The following is a 25,522-nucleotide window of genomic DNA, read 5'->3' as shown; positions in this document are numbered from 1 at the left end:
TCCCACACTTGCAGGCTGGGAACCGGTCTTCTCCGGTCTTGGGCCTCCCATCATCTTGGGAAGGGGCACACTGGGGGCGGGGCAAATGAAAGCCCTCACCTCTCAACCTGCCCTACAGCATGGCCTCTAGTGAAACCGGTTTCTGGGCTCTAACAGCCGCTAATTAACAGTTCCCTCCATCGCTCTCTTCGCCCACACAGTTGCTGCAGAACAGCTTCGTTACCTAGATCATAAAGCGAAGGGCAGAAGGGCAGCCACGCTTCAGCAAAGACAGGGTTCATTGTGTAGAAAAGGACCTCTAGGAGACCTGGAGGCCGTGGGTTCTGCCTCCAAGTCACCGCGTGACCTTGGGCAAGTCACCAAGCCTCCCTGGGCCACATCACGTCGCCTTTAAAAGGGGCAGGGAGACCCATTGTGCTCTGATGCCCCAGATGTTTGGCCAGCGTAGGTCTTGCTTTCACCGCCGGGGTGTTTTACATGCCGTGGGCGTGAAGCCACGCCAGGGACCCGCGCCTACTGATTCTCACTAAAGCTCTTCATGTGTCAGGTCGCTGCCGACTAAGCCTGTGCGGAAATTAGGTTTTGAGGGAGGAATACCATGTGATCTCTGAAAACCAAACTGGGGTGGGGGCGCTGCAAAAGGCAGAATGCAGGGAGTGGGGAGAGATTTAAATAGGGCCCTTGAGAGACCCCCAAAACCACCACATCTGTGGACACGGAACGGTCACAATTTGTTAGTTTGTTTGTTTAGGTCAAATACGTTTCCCTAGGTGTCCAAACACCTGCAAATTCAGGCAGGATTATTTGGGTAAATACTGTGTTTGCAAAGCTTCCAAATAAAAAGCCCCATTTTCCTTGATTTAACAACAAATATCTATCCAGCCTTTACCTATGGCTGTGAGGAAGGTAGGAGAGAGGATAATTCAGAAATGTCAGCTGCTAAATAAGTGTCAATACTGAAAGACACGTCTCTAGGTAATTAATTAAGATCAGTGAGCAAAAGAAACACAGGCAAGCTCTTACAAAGACAGAAAATGATTCTGCTAACGAAAGTAATTTTAGAAGACGTGGTTACTTCTGATTCCTGGATGAGTTACTGTCCCTTTCAGGCTCTACAGTTTCATTATCTATCACCCAACGGCCTGTGATTCTCAAAATGGGTTTACCAGGGCATCAGAAGCTGCCAACGTGGAGAGAGAACTTGGGGAGGATGGCACAGCCCCCATGACTCCTCAACAGGGCAGTTCCATGCTGAGTGATTTCTTGCAGGCTCCGTGTGGAACTTTCTTTGAGTTCTACGGCTACAAGTTGAATGCCACTAGACTAAATCATCCCAGGTCCTTTTCACTTTAGTATCTATAGTGCCCAAGATGGTACCTTGGTTAAGAACCCAAGGCAGGGGGCGCCTGGGTGGCTCAGTGGTGAAGCATCCGACTTCGGCTCAGGTCATGATCTCAGGGTTCATGAGTTCAAGCCCCACGTTTGATTCTGTGTCTTCCTCTCTCTCTGCCCCTCCCCACGCAAGCTCTGTCTCTCTCTCAAAAATAAGTAAACATTAAAAGAAGAAAGGAAGTACAAACCATACTGGTGGCCAATTTTTTTTTTTTTTTTTTTTTTAACGTAAAGGCATCACGGCAACCTATGTGCAACATCCCTTGGGGATAGAACGCCTCCAATTCTGGAACGGGGGACCCTCTGTGTGCCAGGCAACGAGCCCCCAATCCCTAGCCAGAGGGTCTGCCAAGACAGATCCTAAAACCACCTAGAAACTGGCAGGGCCTGAAGAGGGGCGCTTGCATTGTCCCAGGTACTTTTGTTCGCTCAGTCCCCATAGCAACCTCATGCAATAGGGGTTGATCTTCTCTCCACTTTGCATGGGAGAACCCTGAGCATCGGAGAAGTTGGGTAACATGTCCAGGCCTACAGGCTCCTAAGGCAGGATTCAAACACAGCACCCTGCCTCTTAATCACTTAGAAAGCCACAGAATGGAAGGGGATCCGGGGACCAACTGGTCCCTCGCATCCATTTAGAATTGGTGACTGGGCCCAGAGAGGGTAAAGGGACTCGACTAACGTACAAACAAGGCGTTGGTGGCAAAGCAGGATTAAAACTCAGACTCCCTCCTGAAGTCTCGTCTGCCCACTCTGCCGTCAGGCCACTCGGGACAGCATGGCTTGGTGGTCAAAGCTCCGCTCGAGTGCAAGACCCTGCTCTGCCCCCATACAACCCTGTGACACCCACGCTCGTCGCGCCCCTAAAACGGGCATGGCATTCACACTTGACCCGCAGGGCTGTTGCAAGGGTGTGCAGGTGGTATGTTCTCAATGAATTCTAGCTCTCTGTCGATAGAAGCCGGGGCAGGGAACAGAAGAGGACACAGATGAAATGGATCCTTTTTTTTTTTTTTTTTTTCCTTTAAGTAGGCTTCATGCCCAGCACAGAGCTCACCACCCTGAGATCAAGACCTGAGCTGAGATCGAGAGTCGGACGCTTAACCAAATGAGCCACCAGGCGCCCCTGAAGTGGATCCTCTGGGTGGATTCCAAGCGGGAAACACAGGGTCTCTGTCTGATCCCACCACCCCTTCCCCATTAGCAGCATCAAAACTAACCGCTGCCCCCCATTTCCTCAGTCACCTCTGCGGGGGAGACAGCTGGGAGAATTAAGAGGAACAAGTCCAAGTGAGATGCCATGACATGATGTCTCCCTTAAGTCAAGAGTGAATCATCCTCTTGAACTTTCTATTTCTCCTGACCTTGTGTTAATTCCTAGTTCAAAATAAAATGATGTCTCTTCAGTACCAGGAAAAGGCTACAAAGTAATTTCAGGTCAGCACGCAGTCTGGGTAATGAGACTGAATCCATTCAACTGCACAGTCAGGGAATTGAAGATATGGAAAGAACCTTATCTCAGAGCATCTGAAATACCGCATTAAAAAATGATGATCTCTCTAAGAGTAAACCGGTAGCCTTGCCTCTGCTGGGAGGCAGGAAACTGAGGCCCAGAGAGGCTGAGCGACTTGGCCCCTGTCACACAGCCACGGAGCCGGTTGGTAAAAGAGGCAGGCAGGGTGAGAACCAGGTCTCCCGACCTCATGGCTCTGCTGACACTCAGGGGTGCGGGTGCAGGGGGAGGAGGAGCAAGAGAGCCGGAGAGGGGCACAGAGGCAGGGGAGTCTGGGGGTGAGTACAAGTGCACACAGTTGAGAAAGCATGAGCCCCTGAGGTGGGGGGGAAACCTCTGGGCCACCTGAAGTCCCGCCGACACTTCAAGTCGCTGTGAGAAGAGCGTGAACAAGCGTGCGCGAGGCTGAGTGAGCGAGAGGGATGCGAGAGGGGGTGTGCAAGAGGAATCGGCGTGCTGGAGAGAGCGAACAAGAGGGAAAACATTTGGGCTATTTTCAAATTCCCACAGTCGAATAAATCAAAACAGACTGTTCTGAGACAATGAGGCCGTTTCAAAACCACATCCTTTACACTAAAGTCAACTCCAAATGGCCCACTTGGTGGTTTCTCATGGCCAGAAAAGCAGCGCCGGTAATATGCCCAACCGGATAGCTAGGATCCTCGAACCTAGGGATGAGCCAGGTAGGGTTAACGCCCACTTTCCAGACAGGGCTCCTGAAGCCAGGACAGCGCAAGTCCCTTGGTCCCCACACCCCGCTGCCCGGGTGATTTCTGGGAGGCGGCAGAGTCCGGGAGACCCGTGCCCCTGAGGAAGGGCTGCCCTGGCTGCCGCGGGCGGACAGATGAGGAAGGAGCAACGAGCGAAGACGGAATGTTCTGGGCGCCAGCTGCCCCACAAGGCAAAGCAGTTGCCCGCCTGTCCCAGAGCGCCCGGCAGTATTTGCTGCGATCAGCACCTCGCTGCGCGCCTGGCCCTGACCGGCAGAGGAAGGCCCTGCCCTTCCAAGCAAGTGGGGAGCTGGTGCACGGCACTGGGCCAGGCAGGAGGACAATGCCAAGGACCCAGAGAATGGCCCATCTCCCATCTTCCCATCTCCCAGCCCAACATCTGCAAAGGGAACGCTGTGGCCACACCTGGAGTCCACCAAGCCCCCCCTCCCAGCAGCAGGAGGGGACGGCCCCAGGCCAGCTGGGGCCATGGACAGATGTGGCTCTGTAAGCATCTGTGGCCACCAGGCGGGCTGTGCATTCTCTAACCATGGGCTTGTCCCAACCTCAGAACATTCCTTAGATGCGGGTGTTACTCTTCCCACTTTACCAAGGGGTAAATTGAGGCCCAGAGAGACTAAGTAACACCCAAAAGTCACCAAGATGGTAAATTTAGACACAGTCAGAATTGCATGCCAGCACGACCAGGTCCTTCTAACTCACCCATCACTTGCAAAGCTCTTCTCTCTGATGGAGATTGGGAGGCCCAGAGGGCAGCATTTTCTCCTGGGTTCCAAATGCAAATTCCAGCCAAAACCCTGCTCGCCACAGCCCGCTCTTGCTAGCTAGGGGCGCAGACTCTCCGAGAGTCCCCCTCGTCAAGGAAAGCAGAACCTAGACTTGTATGCTACACCTCTCAGTACTTCCTTCAACTCGTTAGAATCCTCATGTTTTCTGTTGCGTTAACGGAATTCTCAAAAATGAAATAGAGGGGCGCCGGGGTGGCTCCGTAGGTTAAGCGCCCGACTCTTGCTTTCGGCTCAGGTCTTAATGCCACCGTTCGTGAGTTCGAGCCCCACGTCGGGCTCCGTGCTGACAGCGCGGAGCCTGCTTGGGATTCTCTCTCTGCCCCTCCCCCACTCGCGCACACGCGTGCAGAATATCTAAAGACTTAAATAAAACTGAAATGTAACATCTACACAGAAAAGTACACACCATCTGAAGCAAAGAGCTCATAAACGTCTACGAACTACACATGCCTACAAGAGTACCAACCAGAATAAGGGAACAAACCGACCAGAACCCAGAAGCCCTCGTGCCCTTCCAGGCACTCCCCAACTGCTGCCCAAGGTCATCACTATTGTGCCTTCTAACACCACAGCTTGCCAAACTTGAACCTCATATAAACAGAACTGCGCCATGTAGACTCTTTCACATCTGGTGTCTTTTACTCCACGCCGGATTCTGAGATTCTTCCAAGTGACTGTCAGCAGCAGGAGCCCATTTTCTGCTGTATCGTACTCCACCGGGGGCCTATATCATTCTTTCTGTAGACATCTGGATGTTTCTGGGAATTGCCTGCCATGGACCGGGACGTCGTGAGCATTCTCATACACGACCTCTGGGGAGCATTCATATGCACTGCTATGGGATAGATGCTAAGGGTGGCATTGTTGGGTCACACAGTCTGTGTTCTACTCAACTTTGGTTTACGTTTCCCAATATGTCTTTTTTTTTTTTAATTTTAAAACTATTTTTTGAGAGAGAGAAGAGAGAGAGAAACAGAGCGTGGGTGGGAGGGGCAGAGAGAGAGAGAGGGAGACACAGAATCCGAGGCAGGCTCCAGGCTCGGAGCTGTCAGCACAGGACCCCACGCGGGACTCGAACCCATGAACAGTGAGATCATGAACCTGAGCCAGGGTCAGATGCTCAACCGACTGAGCCATCCAGGCGCCCCCCTCCCACATGTCAATGTTGGGTCCATGCTGCGTTTAGACATTGTACACCTTACACAAAACACACCCACGGCTCAGTTGTGGTCTACGGGCCGCTGTTTGCACCTTTGGTCTGTGTGCTTTGCTCACTGTAGCCACTGGCCAGGCCATCCTCCTTCACAGCATCCTGGACACCTCACAAATTAATGTAAGAGTGGGGGCAAATTCTAATACCCCCCTACACTGAGGGGTGACACGAGGCCCTAAATAGCGTGTCCGCGGCTGTCCATCAGTGAGGACCTCCTCTACCAGGACAAAGTCACATTAAAGTCCCTTTCAGCAGCCTCTTCAAAGTACACATGCCGGGTGACTGGACTAGTCCAGCCCTCCCTGTACCACACCAACTTGCTGAGGCATGGACCACACGCAGGAATAATTATTTTAAAATCTAGCCCAACTGAGAACCAGCGGCTTGGGTCACCCAGCAACAAAGCTAAGGATAGCAGGGCGCCCAGGTTCCCCGATTCCTAGGCTCTCTCCTGCCCCCCAGGGTTCCCCAAACCTCCCCGTGTGCCAGCATTCCGCCTGTTTCCAATCACAGCCGACAAGAATGGATCCTGGCACTCCTTCCGGCCCCACCCTTCTACAGGGCTCAAGCGGGTCCCACCAGTCAGTCAGAGTTGGGATCTGGGATGACAATTTTTGCTATCCGGGGACCACACATCATGTCGCGTCCCGCTACTCAGGGCTGGCCTCGGGAACCCTTGCTGCTTTAGGTGCTCAGCCTTCTTGCACTCAGGATGGTTCTAGGGAAACAGAGAAAAGCCCAAGCCCAAGCCTGGCATCATTCTTTGGCTTGTTTGAATCTGATTCCCACACTAAACCCCGCTAAGCTACCCGCGAAAATAATTTGTCTCTGGGCCAGTGTGGTTTGCTTGGTTTTGGTTCTCGCCCTGGGTTTGAGAGATGCAAACGAGCCCAGAGAGGGCTAGTGCCTTGCCCGCAGGTCACACAGCGAGCCTGCGCCAAAGCTAGGAACTGAACCACCTCCCCATTTCTAACTTGAGGGTGGGCTCTTTCTCTCTACTCCAGGGACCTTTCCCAAACAAGTAGGAACCACCAGAAAAGGCAGAGAAACACACGACAGTCACCTCTTTCAGCTCTTACCTGCTAAGCAGTAAACGGTGGGGACAGCGCCCAGACTGGCTGCCGGCAGGGATCTCAGCACGCAGACAAGAGCCTCGGCCAAGAGCAGGCCAGGCGTTGTTCTCCTGCTGGTCCCTGGGCTATAAGAAAGAGATTTTCCCCAATGCTGCTGAGACTGGTGATCTGACCTCGCCGAGAGTTGCCCTTTTCCGAAGCGGTAATACACAAACCCAGGGAGGGGCTACCACGCGGCGGTGTTTCCCGCAGCCCAGGAGGCCTCCCTTGTCTGACTGCTTTCGTCTTTATTAACATTTGCAGAACTCACAGTGCCTTTGGCTGCAAATGAGAACCAAGCAATCTCATTTTCTCCCCTCAACTAGGCCACATGGCTCCTTCCTGTTCTTTCCCCAACACTCACGCGAAAATTCAAAGCAAAGGGCCAGGGGGTGGGGGCTAAAAAATACTAAAACGTTCCTTTAACACCTGCAAATCTGTCCTTTGAGGCCATTTTTAGCAAAATGTGCCTGAAACTGGGTCCGCAGCTTGTGTCAACACAGTACTTCCTTGGGAACAGCTCTGTCTGCACCTCTAGTCTTTACCTTCTATGAAGATTGGGGGGTTGGGGGGGGGGGGGGCGGCAGAGGCGGGCACCCCGCACCCCGTCCGCGTCCGGGAAGTGAAGGTGGGACTCCAGAAATGGATGCCGTGCCGGACACCCCCCAGCTTCGGCCAACACCTTCCTTGGCGGTCTGGCTCACCGCTTCCCAAACTCCCGGGACTCGCTGCCGGCGGGCCAAGCACATGCTCGCGGGGAGGCGTGTCCCGCGCTCTGCTCAGCACTGCGCATGTCCGCTGGGCTCCTTCCGCCTTCCGCCAACCTCAACGCTGTTATCCCGGGTCCACGGAAGGAAAAGGAAGAATCGGGCTCGCCCCGCCTGGTTCTTCACAAACCAGAGAGTGGCAGGGCCAGGATCCACCCAGGGTGGGCTGGACTCCAGGCCCCCAGCTCTAAACACTGCTCCACGTGGCTCTCTTCCCATTACCCACCGAACTGGTGGGGACAGGCCTGGCCCCAATCCTGTTTCTCCTCAGCCCGAAGGTACAGTCATCCAGCCCTCCGCGATGCCGTAAGGCACAGGTACAGGCCCTGCGGAACCCATGGTGGGGGGGGGGGGGGGGGGGCTGCTTCTGTTCGTAGCCTCCTGCTAACTGACAGGAGGGACAAAGAAGACAGATGTGGGCTAAGAAGATGACCTGTCTTCCCTACAGGAGGCTCTCAAAAGAATAGTGTCTTCGAAGGAGCATCTCTGGATCAATGCCTGAGACGGTTCCTGGGAATTAGGTAGCCTTAGGAGTGTGAGGGCAGGATGTCCAGGGCCAGCAAGAAAGGGCCTCTGAGAGGGTTTGATGGCAGGAAAGGAGGATGAGCTGGGCGCTGGAGAGGCTGTTTCCTTCCCCACTCTCTGGTGGAGGGGGACCACACCTGAGTCACCTGTACCAGGGGTTAGGGGTCCTCTGGGTGTGGCCAGGAGAGCAGAAACCCTGTGTGCCCAGAAGGAGGGACAGAGGGGTCCTGAGCCTAGGGAGGAGCTGGGGAGAGGAAAGGACTAGGCAAGAGGACCCAGCCCCAGCCAGAGAGTTCCTTGTGGTGGCTACAGCTCGGGGCTTAAAGACCCAAAAGAGGGGCACCTGGGTGGCTCTGTCGATTAAGCATCTGAGTTTTGATTTCAGCTCAGGTCATGATCTCACAGTTCGTGGGGTTGAGCCCCACATTGGGCTCTGGGCTGACAGCTCAGCCCAGAGCCTGCTTTGGATTCTGTGTCTCCCTCTCTGTATGCCCCTCCTCTGCTCACACTCTGTCTCTTTCTCTCTCTCAAAATTAAATAAACATTAAAAAAAAATTTTTTTTTAATTTACTCTATTAAAAACTTATTTTAAAATCTTTTAAAAAGCACAAACTACTTTACAATTAGAAAAGGAGCGCCTGGGTGGCTCCGTCGGTTAAGCATCTGACTTTTGATTTCAGCTCAGGTGGTGATCTCACAGTTCCTGGGTCTAAGCCCCACTATCGGGCTCCATGCTGACAGCACAGAGCCTACTGGGGATTCTTTCTTTCCCCCTCTCTCTCTGCCCCTCCCCTGTTTGTGCTCTTTCTCTCTCAAAATAAATGAGTAAATAAATGAACTTAAAAAAAAGAAGAGGAAGACCTATTAGAGTTTCTGTTGTTCAGAGCTGCCCAAGTGGCTACCTACCCTCCGTCTCAACTCTTCAGTAAAATTCCAGTGCACAGACAAGAAAAGACAGAAGGCAGGAAGGAACGCCTACTTTCTGCTTTCTGCAGACCTCACCGCCACACCCCCCTTTGCTTGGGAAAGGCCAGGCCTTGAGGGAAGGTGCAGACAAACCCTCCAGTCTCTCATAGCCTCCTCCGCCCCTGGGAAATCTAGGCAATTCCATAATCTCTGCCCCTCGGGCTTCCCTTCCATGAAATGGGGGTTTGCTGGGCCTCGGATGACAGCGTTTGAAGTGTGCGTACTTGGAAAAATTCTGCTGTGCTTCTGGAGAGACAGGAGAAGGGAAGAAAACCCAGCTGGCAGGTCGCCCCACACCCGGCACCTGATCCGGCCTGTGCTGTCCTTGTTTTCCAGATGACAAAACAGAGGCTCAGTTAGGATAAAAATAAGAAGAATAAGAATAAGGAAATCCAAAAACAAGCAAAACAGGTTTGCCAAAGATCACGTAGCTGCCGACAGCCAGGATTTGAACTCAGATCTACAGGACCCGAAAGCCACTTCCGCACCGCTCCCGTTCAAATGCCACGTGGATGCTACGGCTGCCTTTAGAACTCTACCTTCCAAAACAGTGGTTAATTTTAATCCCGTACATTTAGACCCAAAAGACATGCATGAACTCACGCACACACCTTCAAATATATTATTAGCATTATTATTGTTTTGCCAAAGACGTTCTGTCAGGGAGCTCTTTCTCTCTTTGCACACAGGTGTACCTCTCAAACAGGTTTGAGTAGACCTTTGCGAGGGGTTGGGCTATTTAGAAACAAAAATCGCCCATCATTTCAATTCAATTACATAGCAACCACCTTTTTCAAAGAATATTTTTATTGGAGCTCATTGTTTAGCAAATCGTCAGACACTTTCTTTCTTCCAACTACTTGGAGAAGGAAGAATTATCAAATGAAGGGAAGGAAATGTTATGCATATCATCCCAGCTGCTGAAAAGAATGCCGATGGATTTTCCTCTTGCACTCTTCATTTATTTAAACAACACCCCGCTTCCATCAACAACCACGCCTCGGCTTCCTGAGTGCTTTTCTCCAGGGGATTCGAGGCTTTTGGTCATATTCCCCACTGGAGACTCTGAGGGGAGGACGTAGAGTCAGAAGGGGACCCAAAAATGAAGCAGCACCCACACCAGAATGTGGATGGGATGTCAGGAGTCCGTGGTGGGAGGAGAGCCAGTCAGAGCCAAAGTAGGACTAGACCCCAGACTCTGACTCTGGACTTCCAGTCCAGTGCTCTCCTGGTCTCTCCCGTTGGGGGACAGTGGGGATGGGTGGTTGGGCTTCAGTCCAGGTCCCTGGTGCCCTGAACCTGCATGCCGGTTCCGTGGCAGTGCATCTCCTGAGATGCATCAGACTCTGAACTTGGCCCCCAGTGTCCCTCTCTGGGCTTGGGGGGGATGGCGGGGGAAGAGCCCTGGGCAGCTCCCACCCGTGGCCCCAGCTCTAGCCCCTCTGAAGTGAGACCTCCAGCTCATCTAGCCTCTGGAAGAGCCAGCAGGCAGCGGGCTCCCACTTCCCCAGCAAGAAGCCACTGAAAAGAAAATACAACAACAACAAAAAGCCCTTTGATCTGCCACGGATGGCCTCATCCAACCCTGGCGGAAGGTGGAGGTCACCCTCTGTCATGACCTGCTGGCCTCTCTCCTATAGGTCCCGTCCGAAGGGCCCAGGGCTCTTCCACAGACCCCGCCTAGCCTGGCCTCCTGGACCCTGTAAGATGAAAGGGTCACAGTGACATCTGTGAGGACCAAGTGAGGATGGGCAGGAGGCAGAAAGAGGCCAGAGAGGGCCAGGCAACTATGGGAGAGAAGAACGGCCATTGACCCAGCTGGCCACTCTGCAACAGGTGTTCTCAACAGACTGTCTGCTTGGTAGGGTGTCAGGAAAGCGGGGGGCACGAGAGGACCGTTTCAGTTCGTCAGTGGGGAATCAGGCAAAAACATCATGGCGGCCCATGCAGTGGAACCCAAGACATCCCTCACAGTGAGAGCTGCGCCTCTCCCATACCCCCAAGGTCCAGCCTGGAGACTCACTACAGCTTCCGGGGACGGTTCTGTTCACTCCGGTGGCCCTCCTCAAGCACCCCCTTCTCTCTCTTGGCCTGAAGGCAGGCTGGAAGTATCCAGACGCCGATGTTCTAGGAGGAACCCTCAACCAATGAGAGAACAGAAGATGATTCTGAGCGTGCTCCCCCCCAGTCACTGGCAGGGTCCCCGGTTGTCCACAGCAGTAGGCTACTCAGTACATTTTTTTATTAGCTCTCCTCCCCTCCCTGCCCCCTCCCCTTTCTGGGACCAGCCTCACACACCCATAAACGAACTGCACCCAAATCTTTGCTCAGGGACACCCAGCTAAAACAAGGCAGAAGTGCACGCACTGATACAGAACAAGTGGAAACACGCAGGACGCAGAGCACCAGGGACAGAACCCCACCGGGACCATAAAATGAAGGGTGCCGTGCACACAGATGTGCTCATTTACCTCGAGGGCAATTCGAGAGAGGCAAGAGGCTGGTGACTTTGGTTGTCCCTCGGTGAGGAGACTGGATTAAGCCTAAGAGTTACTTTCCATCGAATATACTTTTATTGTAGTTCCCTTATTCTCTTATTATGTTTACTCTGATTTTTTTTTTTTTTTTGCCAGTCTTTCACCAGTAAAACATGACTATTTTCAAAGAGCTTCTGAGAACTCCTAGAAAATCAAATACATGAACTATGGAGCAGCGAAAACCCTGGAAGTGATCATCGCCCTCACTTCCTGAGACCTGCTCACTTCCTTCGCGCCCCACCGTGGCCTCGGCCTCCTTCTTAGCCCCGGTGCAGGATGAAACGTCCCGATCCCCTCATAGGGTTGGCAGTGGCCACTGGACAAGGGATCGGGGTTGGAAGGCACCAAGGGCCAAGAGAGAGGCCTCTGAGACCCCTGGATCCTGATTTTCTCCCCGTTCGGGCTGTGGAGACACAAGCTGGCTCCAGCAGGGGAGACCCCAGTGTCCCACAGAGGAGCACGGCCAGGAGACAGACCCACTAACGCTCGAGGGGAGACTTGAGGTTCAGACCACCTGGGTTTGCACTTCTATACCCCTGCTTACCAGCTGTGGGACCTTGGGCAAGTGACTTAATCTCTCAGTGCCCCAGTTTCCTCAGCCACAAAAGTGGGGACAATCATAGTACTGAATTAAAAGGTATTATGGGCTAAACCGTGTTCCCTCCCAAATTCATGTGTAGAGGCCCTAACCCCCAATACCTCTGAATGTGATTGTATTTGGAGATGGGGGGGGGGGTTCTTTAAAGTGGTAATGAAGTTAAAATAAGGCTGTCGCCGTGGGTCCTAATCCAATCTGACTAGTGCCCTTAGGGAGAAGGGGAGATTTGGACACCCAGGAGACGGCAGGTGCATATGCGCAGAGAAAGGCCACCCGAGGACCCAAGTAGGCAGCCATCTGCAAGCCAAGGAGAGAGACCTCAGAACTCATCAAACCTGCTGACTCCTGGGTCGTGAACTTCTAGCCTCTCCAAAACTGTAAGAAAATAAGTTTGACACGAATCAATTTATTTCGTCCTCAGAACAACTCAATAAATTAGGTGTTACTTTTGGTCCCATTTTACGGATGAGAAAATGAGGCACAGAGAGGCTGAGTTATGTGCCCCAAGGCTTCGGAGTTAGTGGTAGAGCTGGGACTGTAAACCCTTATTCTATTGGATGAGATCAGACCCGTAAGCGCCTGGCACACTGCACGTGATCAGTACACGTTAGCTGTGCCCATCATCCAAAACAACCTGGAAGAGACTGATTGCAGAGGAGGCCATGGAGGGAGGCACCCCCTCAGCGCCCGCCAGGTTCCCAGGCGTGGGCCAGGTGTCTGGGATGCAGCGTTGAGCAATGGCGGGTGGGTGGCGGTACATAAAGAGCAGCCCTGTGCCAGTGGGCACAAGGAAAGGAAGCGAGGCAGCAAGGGCTGTGAGAAAGCCTTTGAACACAATTGAGAATCCACTGGAGGGGCACGAGCAAGGTGGCTAAGATGATCACATTACACAACAGATGTTTGTCCTAACAAAGTGTGGAAGTCGGGCTTCCGTAAATTGAGTTTTATTTTTAAGGCAGTAGGGAGCAATGGGAATCTGAGAGCTAATTTGTCTGTAAATTGAATGAGGGGCCTGTGATCCAGCTGGCACTTTCATAGATCCGGCTGCCTCGAGTGAGGTGCACCTGTTCGGTAAAAGTCCTGAAGGAGGGGTGCCTGGCTGGCTCAGTTGGTGGAACATTTGATTCCTGATGTCGGGGTGGTGAGTTCGAGACCCAGGTCAGAAGTAGACTTTACTGGAGGGGGACGCCTGGGTGGCTCAGTCGGTTGAGCGTCCGACTTCGGCTCAGGTCACGATCTCGCGGTTCGCGGGTTCGAGCCCCGCGTCGGGCTCTGTGCTGACGGGTCGGGGGCTGGAGCCTGCTTCAGATTCTGTGTCTCCCTCTCTCTGCCCCTTCCCTGCTCATGCTCTGTCTCTCTCTGTCTCTCAAAAATGAATAAACGTTAAAGAAATAAAATAAAAACAAATAGAGAAGTAGAGTTTACTTGGCAAAAAGGTCCTGGTGGACTGGCTTGGTAGGGGCGGTGGGAGGACATGGCGAAGTGGGGCAGTGTCTCCACTGGCCATGGGAACACCTGACACCATAAATGTGGCTCTCCCCACCAGGCCACCACACAGCCTGGGGTGACCACAACCTTCTAGGCTCCCCTGCCCTACCCTTTCCGCATGCTCCAAGCCTTAACTTGTGCTTGCTTCATGAGGAGGGCTGTGCTGCCCCTGCTCCCAGGTAGAAATGTCCTCCCTGAGTTTTTCTTGGCAGCTAAGGCCCTTCACTGAGTTTATTCTCATGGCACCCCCAGTGCTCCCACAGAAGACGGGCTTAAGGCTAGAGGCCTCAGTGCATTGCAAGGAAGGATGTGATCATTCACTCATTCATTCAGCATGTACATCCTGAGCATCTATTCAACCCCAGGCACCGAGCTACACCCTATGGGGCCTCTGCCTTTATTCCACTGATGGAAACCAATGATAAAATAATGAGAATAATCCTAACATTCACTGAATACTGTTCAAGTGTCACGTTCAATCCTAGGAGATACACTTCATGCATTTTAGTCTCATCTTCATAAAACTCTGTGCGGTACAATGGTGGCACAGAGAAGTCAAGGAATTTGTCAAAGGCCATGGCACGTGGCTGAACTGGGATTTGAACCCAGGCCCTTATGTTCAGAAGCTGTACTCCGAACCTTTGGTGGGGTGTTGATTCCTCTGCCTTCATGGCACAGGGACAGGCTTCATCTCTGAACCCTCGACCACATCAGCTGAGCCCCCAAACCCTCTGGGGCTCCTATGGGACCAGCTCCAGAGCAGAAAGCTGTCCGCTCATCGCCCCCCACCCCCCACCCAGGCCCCCTCCTCAGGCAGAGATGCCCAGACATTGCCCCTGGGGAGAACAGCCCAGCTTGCAGAAGTCACAGTGACTTCCGGTGCTGCCGGTGAGCCCAGGATAAATACCAAGCGGGAACAATTCATCTCCGCGAGACATTCTTAACCTGGAAGGGCCTGGAAAAGACAGGCAACTCCAGAAAGGTGGGCTGCAAGAACACAGATGGTGCTTCTCATTCAGCCACTTCGAATCATTTTTTCTAGAAAACATTCTACCTGCAACTGGTTACAATTGATATACGTCCATGTTCCTTGGGTCCAGACTGAACACCCGGCACCCCTCCAGGCCTGTCCGGAGGGAGGGAGGGAGGGAGGGAGGGAGGACAAATGGACAACGGCATCTGGCAAGTGCTTGTTTGCCAATAAAGTGTGTTTTAATGCAAACACTGACCTCCTCTATGCTCACCACTAGGCTGCGAGGCGGCTATAAATCCCCACCTTATTGATAAGAAAGCTGAAATACCGAGCTGAGTACCGAGCTCAATTTACCAACTGCTCGCCAGTTGGATAGTTGTGGGAACCTTGGCAAATTATTTAACCTCTTTGTGTTGGTTTTCTTGGTTGTCAAATGGGGCAATAGTAGGACCCACCTATTATGGGGTGGATGGTGTACCCGAAAAATAGATAACGTTCCTAACCCCTGGTACCTGCACATGAGTCCTTATTCGTCCTTATTCAGAAATATAGGGTCTTTCCAGATGTGAATAAGTCAGGATGAGGTCATTAGACCCTAATCCAATATGGCCAGTGTCCTCAGAAGGAGAGAAAGGATAGGCACAGGAGGACACTGCGTGATGACAGGGACATACTGGGTGATGTGTCCATAAGCCACGGGACACCAAGGATTGCCAACAGCCACCAGAACCTAAGTAGGAACAAGAAAGGACCCTCCCCCTAGAGCCCTGCCAATACCTTAATTTGGAGCTTATAGCCCCCAGAGCTGTGAGAGAATAAATTGTCTGTTTGCTTCAAGCTCCCATCTGTGGTACACTGTCACGGGAGCCCCAGGAAACCAGCTGCCTCTCGGGGCTCCCGAGCTGGTCCAAGGCCCTGCTCCAAGTGTCCCAGGTGAGAGGCTGTCGACGCTAGGCCAGGGGACGGGAGCTAATAAGGTGTCAGTGGGGGGGGGACCTCGCAAAGCCCAACTCCCAGGCCGAAGTGGCCTTCATGCCTACCAGTGCCTCTCAGGGGTCAGCCTGCCTCCCTAGCATCTTGGTGGCTGCTTTGGCGGAAGGCCACGCTCCTCAGCCCCCAGATGCAAGTTTCCGCTGTGCCTTGCGGCGGGGGGGGGTTGGGGGGGGGGGGGCTCGGGCCCCCTCAGAATCCCGTCTGGAGGAGCCACTCTCTTCCCACCCAAAAGCTATTCCTTTGAGGGGGACAGTTAAGCCCCATTATTCTGGAGGTGTTTACGTCTTGGCTGGAGAAGTGCTCCATTCCCCTGCGGGCTAAAACCCACATGAGCACCCGCGCCTGCTCTGCTGGAGGGGGCCCTAAATGTCAGGCACCAGGTGGTGGGGGGGGGGGGCTGCTCCCCAGGAGGCTGAGGCTCACCGCCAGGGAGAACAGCACCGCCGGGGAGAGCGCCACAATCCGTCCCAGCCCGAGAGACAGCAGCACGGGAGGGGGCTCTCCGCGGCACCCCAGACCCGGCGCCCACGAGGCAATTGGTCTCCAAAAGACGGGCCCAAGTCCAAGGGCCAGAGCTCCAAATTCTTCTCCCATTTCCAATGGAAGCCGTGTTAGTTCAACACGAGAGCAGAGGCTGAGGCTGCCGGGGGTGGGAGCCCAGCGCCCGCACATCCCGGAGTGGGGGGTTACGGGCCGGGGTGCTGGGCGGGCCTCTAGCCTCTCCTCAGGTGCTGACCCTTGGCCGAAGGCAACTCTTCCTTCTCACGCAAGCGGGAGACCAGAGACATGCAAACATGTTGACCCCCTACTACGTGCCACGGCCTGGTTAGCTTGCGGCTTCTCAAATACTGCCCGTGTTGCAGAGGAGAAAAATGGAGGCTCAGAAAAAATAAAGAAGCACGAAGTAGAAGAGGCAGGATTCAAACCTGGGTCTGACCATCTTCCTGCTGGCAGAAAATCAGGGCTGGAGGCCCCCTCTCGTTCCCTGCCCAATCCCACAAGGAGCGAGAGGACCAGCACGGGTGGGACAGGAACCACAGGTAACCCTGTGTGCCATGGGGGACGCGGTGGCGGGGGGGTTGGGGGGGAGGCGGTCAAGGGGGACTCCAAAGCTTGCCTACACAGCCTTCCCGAAGCAGTACGGGGACCAAACGTCTACAGCTGTCGCCACGGATACCTAGAACAATGACTTCTCTCACCTCAAGCCCCCCTGCCACTTCTCCCTCAGCGTCCAGATAGTTCCTGCAGTCTTGCCCCTCTACTCCCACCCCACTCCACCCCACCCCACCCCACCCCATTAGCATAGGGGAGGAGGAGACAGGAGCAAAGGTAGGTTCTGGAAGATCCTGGAAGGAGTTCTCAGGGCAGGAAATTTCAGTAAGCCAAAGGAGGCCATGGGAGCACAGGGCCGAATAAAGATCAAGGCCCCAGCCTGGCGCCCTTGCCGAACACTCCCTTGCAAGTCCCTTGGCCTCTCTGGGCGCGACCTCCCTCCAGTGGATCCTGGGCACTCTGTGATCTGCCCTGTGATCATTTCCATGCACACGATCTGTAATCTATAAAGGGCAGCGCGAACGAGGGAACGGAAGCTTCCGTGTTTTGAGGGCCAGCTACATGCTAGGTCTCTGTCAAAAGCCTTCAACGCGTCATCTCAATCCTCAAAGCACTCTCTTCGGGAAGCGTGAATGCGGAGTTAGTGCTCGGCCGATATCCGGGCACTTGCTGGCATCCGGAGCCTCCCTTGCAGCTGGTTTGGGGCCACGCGGGTCACCTTCTGGCTGAGGCAGTTGGGCGTCAGCGTGCCTTTCCCACTTCTCTCCTCCCCTGGGCAGTAACTACGGATGCAAGAGATTCCAGAAAGTGCGGCTACAGAGGCAGTGGAGTCACCATCAGCCTGGGTGCCTGGGTAACCGCATGGAGCCGAGATCCGCACCACACAAGTCATGTGAGCAGGAATTACACCTGCAGGGTCAGGCCACTGAGTCTAGCGTCGTACCTATGCTATAGCCGCTAATACGTAGCTCAATGGTGTTATTGTCCCTACTCTGCTGCTTCTCACAGATAAGGAAACCAAAGCCATAGAGCCAGGAAGTGTCAGAAGCAAGGTTCAAACTCACATCTGTGACTCCAACGCGCATCCTCTTCCAGAAACCTTTTGTTGCTTAGTAAGGTCATCGCCCTCTTGTCAGCAGCAGTTGTCCCCCAAAGCTTCTCCCCCTCACTGTTCCTAGATTGGTTGGGAAATCCACGCAGGATGAAAAGAGGGAATCGCATAAGGCACTGAGCCTGGAAGATGGGCAAAGGCAGGGAGGAGAGGGCCTGAAGGAATCTTAAAGGTAGCTTTCCTGGGGCTTTGGAGCTCGCAGGAGGTTCTGATACAAGACGAAGTATCACACCGTGGTTCGAAGCGCTGGATGGGCAATCAGATCGACATAGGTTCACATCCCAGCACGACCACCTGCTCATTTGGTTCTTCTGAGCCTTGCTTTGTAATCTGTAAAACGGGGACAATATCTAACCCAACCTCATGGGTGGAGGTGAGACGAAGCGTTGTCTCTCCCAAAATGTGTGCCACCACGAAGACCATCCCTGGGGTGGCTCAGAGCACCAGCCTCGCTGGAGGGGGCGAGGGGGCGTCTGGAGAAGGCTGCCCCCGCCAGGGCTGCTAATTAAGCCCGGGACACACACCCGGCCCGGTCCGTGTCGCCACAGCAGACCAAGGGGCAGAATCCAAAGAGGGAAGGGTCAGCCAGACCTAATGCAACATAGCAGAGAAGCCCAGATTATTTATTGTACATTCAAAAGTGTCTTCTAGCAAGATGGCCTTTGATTTGGGTGAATCTGGGAGTTGTTTATCAGCTTAAACTCATTATCTGCACATATGGTCTTCATACTATGGCTGAGGGCGGGAAACAAAGGATGGAAGGGAAGGGATGGGCAAATTCTAGCTGATGAAATATCATCCCTCAAGTGCCAGAAACCAGGATATTTTCAGTGACGTCAAACTGGGCTTCCTGCCATGGGGATGGAACACACTCTCTCTCTCACACACACACACACACACACACACACACACACATACACCAAGCCACAGAATATCAGAGCTGGAAAGAATCAACATTGTCCCCTCCCATTTCACATAAGGACAGTGATGACAGGGAACATTTGTTGAGCAGTGACCACATGCAGGGCACGGTCCTACACGTTTTATCTCATTGCCTCGTCACAACAATCTGATGAGATATTAGTAGTCCCATTTTGCAGATCAGGAAACTGAGGCACCAAAGGTTGAACGGCCTAAGGTCACACGGCTGATCAGTAGGAGAAAGCCAACACTCAAACCCGGGCAGCCCAACCACCGTGCAACGCTACCTCTGAAGAGACGGCAACACAGGCTCAGAGAGGGGCAGTGACTCACTGAGGTCACACAGCTCCATTTGCAACAGAATCAGGGCTCAAACACAAGTCTCTCTAGTTACGGTTCAGTGACCTTTCCACACCACCCTGTTGCCTCTCAGCACCTGCCCGCGTGCACACAACCAGGGAACACGTTTTTTTGCGCATCTCCGAGTTGTTCAATTCACTAATTACACCAGCAGCCTTGGGTGCGGACGAAGGGCCAGGGCTGACCTGAAAATAAGTGCGGACGGGAAAGACGTACTTTGCCAGCTGCGCACATGGGGGCTCTCCATCCCATTCTCTCTTTTTAAAAAGACTTTCATTATCTGCACACCCCCGCCGGATTTGGGTCCAAGATGCCAGCTCGTACAGCAGGAGGAGCCCAAGCTGGCAGGTTTGCCTAATGGGATCAGGTTGCAGAAATACTCGATCGACCGATCATCTGCTCCGGGGGACCAGAGTGCTGGTTTCCAAGGCCCCCTCCCTTCGCTGTGTACCAGCTGAGCACGAACAAATGTTCCTGATTTTCCTTCTCTTGACTAATGAAATAGGCCAGAAGAGCAAGCCCTCTGGAAAGAGGGGTCCCTAAAAGGGGCGGCCCAGCCACCAACATTTGCTCTTCTCAGGGAAGGGGAGTGAGGGCTGGACAAGCATCGGAGAATGGCAACACGTGAGCTCTCAGATAGACTCGGGGCTCCCAGCAGGCACAGGTCACTGGCATTACCTTCTCTGTCCAAAACAGCAATCTGATGGAGGATGGGAGCCTGGTTCATTGTGTCGTGCAGGGGAGCGGAGGGCTGGGGCAAGACAGCAGGAGAGATGCCCTCCACTGGACTGGAGGCAGGGCAATGAGCTGCCTTCTGCCCTAAAAGGTTACACCCTCCTGCCTTTAAGCTGTAAGCCAGCCCAGAGCCTCCTGGGCCCACACGTTCATTTCACAGACCGGGAAAGCACGTTCGAGAGGGAAAGTGACTCGCCCAAAGTAGCACTGATGATCTAGAAAAGTTGGATTTCAAAGCAGCCCCCCTCGGAGATCCCAAACCTTGCTGCTTCCTCGCTTTCTTACTCCCTCCCACAGGGGGACATCATCCCTTGCCTCGACACCCCCTTCCCCATCTGTCCCTTCCCAGCACCCCGTGTTCCAGCCCACCCTCAGACCATTTAAACCTCATTCAGTATACTCAGTAGCTCTTTCCAGGCCGACATGGAATTTTCTTAAAGGTGGAGGGACTACTTACTTCCTCGATGACCCAAAGTATCCTGCCTCCAACTCCAGATGAACTTCCGCTTCTAGAAAATGCCCTGATAGACTGCCATTTCAGCCTCGGGTTGGGTAAAGAGGTCCCGAGGTGCAGTGTTTGAATGGATTTAGGGACCGGGAGATAAGGAGACCAGATTTCCAAGACTTACAATTTTGCTGAATCAGAGATCTTGGAGTTTACACTGGGTCCACACGTGATATGCTAAATGCAAACACAAACATCAGCAGCCTTGGAGTCTCAAGTCCCTCTTCTCCTTAGGGCAGGTGGGGTGGGTTGTGGGTGGGGCACAGAAAGAAGGGGGACAACACAGGAGCTGCAGGCCATCGGGGGCCCCAAGGCCAGGGCCGCTGTGGGCAGGCTTTCTTCTGCAGAAAAACAAGAGCCACTAACAACAAAACAAAATGAAAAATTCCTTTTGTTTTCTGGCCCCGTGGAATGTCTTGAAGACATATCCAGAGACATGGGCTTCTCCACCCTTTCCTCTGTCTCCTCCCCCCACCCTGTCTGTTCAAAATAATCATGCTGATCTTTCTTTCCGGCACCTCCGTCCTACGGTATTTCGGTAACATCCAGCAAAAACACCGGCTGGGCTATATGGAAAGCAAGAACCTCAACTAAACTCCCTTTCGGGGACCGCCCCATCTCTATCACCTTTGCAGGGGACTCTGGGGACACGGGAGGGGAGGCGGCTGTCCAATGCGCACACATTTCTAGCCAAGAGAAAAATGAAAACTTCCCATGGCCAATATTAGGCCACTGTAGTTCTTTGATCTGCTCATTTGTACTCTCTTGAGGTGTAGAGAAGGGGCAGGAAATTAGAGAGAGATAAGGCAATGGTCCCTCCAGGGTCCCTTCAACGTGGAACAGCCCCGCACATGACAGAGACCCAGATGCCAGCAGCCTTCTCGCTTTCCATGGCCTGGGCACAGATACGCAGACTCAACACACAGGAGCCCTGAGGTAAGAAAACGGGACACCCAGCAGGTTTCCACCAACTGGGAAATGACCAGATGAATGTGGCCTGTAGACTCAGACGCAGGCGAGAGGGACTCCTGTCCACCGCTGAGAAATTCCCACTTCAGCTCGGACTGCTAAAATCTTTAAGGGGCCCTCATCACCCCAGTACTGTGCCACCCGGCTTACTTGCGCCCACAGAGAGGCTGGATAAGACCCCCAGGCAGCCCACACCAGGGAGGGATCTGGCCGCATCCGGGGAACAAAGGTATAACTTTTACAAAAAGGGTGCATTCAGCAATATGGGGTTCTGACTCCAAAGAAACCTCACAAGTTTACCCTCTTCTCCTCTTTCTCTATACCAATTCGCTGTTAGTGTAAAGTTTCTCTCCGTTTGTGTTTTTCTGGGGGTGAATGTTTTTTTCACCCATACACCCTGCGTGATCCCCAAGATCACGCACCTCCTGACCACCACCGAGCTTTCCAGCACACGGTGCACCCCAGCTTCACGCTCGGGCCTCTCCCCCGCCGCCTGGCCCGGCCCGGGGTGCTCCTCCGCGCGGGGTGCTCCTCCGCGCGGGGCCCCGCGTGTGTTGGAGGGTCTGTGGTTCCAGGTCCCCGATTTCGGTGCGTTTGTCTAGCAGGAACCAGGACTCTCTCTCGCCTTCCTGTGGGCGAAAGGGTCGGGGAATGGCTCCCCCTGGCGGGGGCCACCTCACTTCAATCCAGCGGGGATCCAAAGCTGGCGTGAGCCCGCCCGAGCCGAGAAACCCTCCCGGAGGATTCCTAGTACACCTCCTAAATCTGGATGTGCCAGACGCTCGGACCCACCGAGCCCCCACCGAGTCTGTGCTTCGCTTCCCCCAAACCGCGCACACCGCGTACCGGATGAGGGGGACCCGGGAGGAAAGCTTGGCGCCCCCGCCCCGCCCCGCTGTTGGGACCCCAAAGGCGGCTCGTGCTCCGTGCCCTGGCTGGGCCGGACAATCTTCCCGGCCCCGGTCCTCGCTCCTAATCCCCAGTCCCCACCTGATCTCCTACCGAGTGGCGTGGCGCGTACCCCCCCCCGCCCTCGGGGCGCAGCCCCCGCTGAGACACCCAACCTTGTTAATCACACCTGCCACCCCCCCCCATCCTCCTGGCACCCTCCACTCACCCACCCAGAGCGCCCAGCGCCGACTGGGGCTGCACCTGTCCGGGGGGAAGCCTCTAGTCCGCGGATTCCCGGGCAGGGATCCGGGGCGGGGATCGGGGTGAGCACGTCTCCCCGGTCTCCTCCCCAAGCTGGTTGAAGTACAACTTGGTTTCTGGGCTTCCCCCCGGACCGTTCTGGGATCCTTCCCGCATGCCATCCCCACCCCGGACCGTGCCCAACAGTCGCCCGGGGAGCGCGCGTGGGGTCTCCCAAGTCCCCGGGGGCGCAGCAGCGGGGCGCGCGGAGGGCACGGAGGTGCGGACCCCCCTACCTTCCAGCAGCCGCAGCGGGACCCCACGCCAACTCCCGCCGGCGGCCGCGGGGGAAACTTTCCCCGGGCGGAGAGGCGCGCTTGCAACTTGTTCGGCGCCGGCTGCCTTCCTGGCGGCGGCGGCGGCGGCGGCGGCGTGTCCGGGGGCCGGCTGGCGCGCGGCGACGGTGGCGCTGGCTCGGGGCTCGGGGCTCGGGGCCGGGGCTCCGGCGGCCTCGCACGGCTCCGCTGCGGATCGCTCGGCGCTGCGTCCACCCCGCAGCCTGGAGCCCCCGAGACGCCGGCGGCAGCTGCAGCCGCCCGCCCGCCCGCCGGCCCCACCTCCCAGCCACCGCTCCGTCCCTCCCTCTCCCCCGCGCTCCCTCCCCTCCCCAAACCTCCTCCCCGCCAGTCTCCAGTCGCCGCCGCCACCGCTGCCGTGGCGGCCGCCGAGAAGACACGTCTCCTCAGGCGGGCTGCCCCTCGCCTCCTCCCTGCCTCGGTCTCCGCCTGCGTTGCAGCATCCAGGCCTCGCCCCAGGGGCCACCCTCAACCCCGCTCCGGTCCTTCACCCCTGCCCGCCTCCGCGCTCGGCTCAGGGGCCCTCGCTTCGTCTGAATTCGGGAGATCGGCTGGGGAAGTAGGGAGAGCGGCATGCTAGACCCGGAGTATTTTGTATTTTTTTCCCCGGGGAAACTTGCACGCTGCCCACCCCCCCCTCCCCGCCCCCCATAACCGACTGCAGGGTTAGAGGCGGGATGACTGTCCCTCCGGACCTCGCTGCTTCTCCTGGGCTTCCTGCTGTCCTGGAGTACCTGTTGAAAGCCAAGGGGATTCACCCTCCCTAGGGCTGCTTTGGACTGTTGCAGATAACGGAGGCCCCTGGCGGGGGTGAGGAGGGGGCGGGGCTGACCCCAGACCCGATGCAAATGACTTGATTGCGAGAGGCCAGACCTGTGTCTCCGATCTCTGGACTTATCTTTTCATCTTTGTTCTGGGGTCACAGCCACACAGCCCCTCCGCAGCCCCTGACACATGACTTCACTGAGACACTTAACCTCTGAACCTCCCCGGTGAAGCGGCAACCCACCCCCCCCCACCCCCAGCCCCAGACAAAACGCGCAGGCAAGGAGATCAAAGGGGACAACCCAAGTGAAAGTGCTTGGTAACCACCCCCGCCCCCAGGAGAGGGGCTCTGGATGCCCACCCCTCTACCCTGGGGAGCTCTTTTTTGAGTTCCAACTCTGAAGCTGCCGCACTTGCACTCGGGGCGTGAGGGCCCTAGAGAAAGCTCTGAAGCCCATTGGTCAACCGATTCCCACTAAAGAGTGCGTGACTGATAGGCTTTGAACCTATTACAGTCTTGAACATGAATGTTGGTAATGCTGGGCCACGGGGCAGAGTTTCCAGGGGCAGGAAACCACTGTCTTTCCTCGTCCACTTCCCTGGAAAAGGATACATCCCTCCAAGGACTTCCAGGATGTCTGGTCCTTTCAACCTGTCCACCAAGTCTCTGGATAAGACTGACGAGGGTCTAATAGAGTAGAGGTGTGACTGGGGAAAATAAAACCAGGATCCACCTTTTCAAAGGGACGCAGAGTGAATAATGCTTAACCCAAGGGGAGAAGATCTCTAATAGCCCAATTTCTGTAAAACAAAGACAAGGAAAACTCTAAAGGGATTCAGCCTCCACGTTCACCCCTTCAGCTGCCAAAACAGGGTTGGGGGAGGCTGACCCTTCGTGCTGAGAAACCCCACAGGCTCTGCGTTTATGGAATGCTGTTGGAAGGGGCTGTCTGTGTGGGCCTCCTTGGACGCGAGGCGCCACATAAATTTAAAGAGGAAAAAGGCTGAGTCTCTAGTGAGGGTGCGGGGGCCTGGGAAGCGCAGGCCAGAGACAGCAGGAGGGATGGATAGAGTGTGTGAGGGTCTGGGGGGATTGGCAGAAGCAGGCAGAGGACAGTGAGGGCAGAGCCGGCCGCTTGGACAACTGAGACACCCGGCTGGGAGGAGAGCTTGCACGGAGTATCTGTGCACCAGATAAGGCGGTTTGCCTAATAGCTTTCTTTAAATCAACTCTCGTTTTGTTATTTTGTTTTTACATAAATGTGCTTGTTTTTACAAAGAAATGTTATACCATTACCATAAATGGAAAGCCAGCATCGCATTACTAGAAATAGAAGGTCCCATAAAAATAAATACAATGAAAATAAAACAGTGTTATTAAATTCTAACAATGTATATTTAACCGCCATAAAAAAAAAATTCCAACAAAATACTGCTGCCTGAGGAGGTGCTGAGCCCAAGGCCCCACTCTCTCGTAAAGGGAGATTAACAAGGGCTCGAAAGGTGTTAAAGACACATGAGCAACAAACTGAGACTCCAAGTTGTGATCAAAAGGGTTGAAAGAGAAGAGGAAAGGGACCCCCCCCCCTCCCGGGCGCACACACAGAATTCCAGCTCCTCATAGGCCAGCAGGGATGTTGAAGGCCCACGGATGAACGCCTTCAGTCTTCTTGAAGGCCTCTGATGCCGCACCATCAGGAAACACAATCCTGAGTGTCCAGGCAAAAAGCAGTTGTTGGCCAAAGAACCCCCAAGAGCTGAGTTCCGGACAAGAGGAGGTGATCTTGGTTTTGTAAGAAGTGGGCCTCTCCTCCATAGGGTGACCCTGGGGCAGCCACTCCCTTCTCTGGCCTCAGTGTCTCCACCTGTACAGTGAGAGGCTTGGACAAATGGTCTCTGGGATCCCCTTTGCTACTCTTTGATGAGAGCAAAACAGGAACCAGGCCTCGGCTTATCAGGAAATGGAGAAGGAGAGAGTTTCACTGGGGAGGGAGGTGGGGAGGAGGAGGCTCAGAGAGGG

The 25,522-nt window shown here is 54.6% G+C and overlaps 1 protein-coding gene across 3 annotated transcripts in view; it reads right to left on the bottom strand.

The window, feature by feature from the left end:
- Window positions 1-22,769, bottom strand: part of TSPAN18 (tetraspanin 18) — a 188,072-nt gene extending 165,303 nt beyond the window's left edge. For all 3 annotated transcript variants that reach the window (XM_030332181.1, XM_030332183.1, XM_030332182.1), the window contains exon 1: window positions 22,678-22,769. The gene's annotated coding sequence lies outside the window, so the exon portion shown is untranslated. The remainder of the gene's footprint in view (window positions 1-22,677) is intronic.
- Between the last annotated feature and the right edge of the window lie 2,753 nt (window positions 22,770-25,522).

The sequence above is a fragment of the Lynx canadensis genome, chromosome D1, assembly GCF_007474595.2.
Source record: "Lynx canadensis isolate LIC74 chromosome D1, mLynCan4.pri.v2, whole genome shotgun sequence".
Lineage (NCBI taxonomy): Eukaryota > Metazoa > Chordata > Mammalia > Carnivora > Felidae > Lynx > Lynx canadensis.
This window is presented reverse-complemented; position numbering and strand designations above follow the sequence as displayed.